Below are 444 nucleotides of genomic sequence, written 5' to 3'. Positions count from 1 at the left end.
GAGGGGGGAGAAGGGAGGGTACACTGTAGGGAAAGTCATCCTGAGGCAACGTGCTCAGTGGCTTAAGTCATGGCGAGTCATGCAGTTACGGTCCTCTGTCCCTCTGTCACTGGTCGAGAAAGTGGCCCGAACAGCTAGGCAGTGAACGCCGTCATCTCCGACATCGTAAATCGGCAAATCACCGTAACTTCAAGCGGCCTCGCCCCGCCCATCGCGAGTGCCTGCCAGCAGCACCGTTACACCAGAACTTCCGTCACCGAGAGAAGGAAAATAGTAAAACATTGTTGACGGCAGTTCATGTTTTTTAGAAAAATAAATATCAATTTGTATCATGGAATGGTATAAAAAGAACGGGCGTGACATGATATCAGGGAAAGTACATGTGCGACTTGAAAGAGGGATATAGACTATGAGATACATAGACAGAGATGACTGAAGGAAAGT

General features: G+C 48.4%; 1 protein-coding gene across 1 annotated transcript in view; it reads right to left on the bottom strand.

The window, feature by feature from the left end:
- The window catches only part of LOC119581956 (microfibril-associated glycoprotein 4-like), a gene marked incomplete in the record, with an annotated part of 40,859 nt that overhangs the window by 22,203 nt on the left and 18,212 nt on the right, over window positions 1–444 (bottom strand).

The sequence above is a fragment of the Penaeus monodon genome, chromosome 15 (assembly GCF_015228065.2).
Source record: "Penaeus monodon isolate SGIC_2016 chromosome 15, NSTDA_Pmon_1, whole genome shotgun sequence".
Classification (NCBI taxonomy): domain Eukaryota; kingdom Metazoa; phylum Arthropoda; class Malacostraca; order Decapoda; family Penaeidae; genus Penaeus; species Penaeus monodon.
This window is presented reverse-complemented; position numbering and strand designations above follow the sequence as displayed.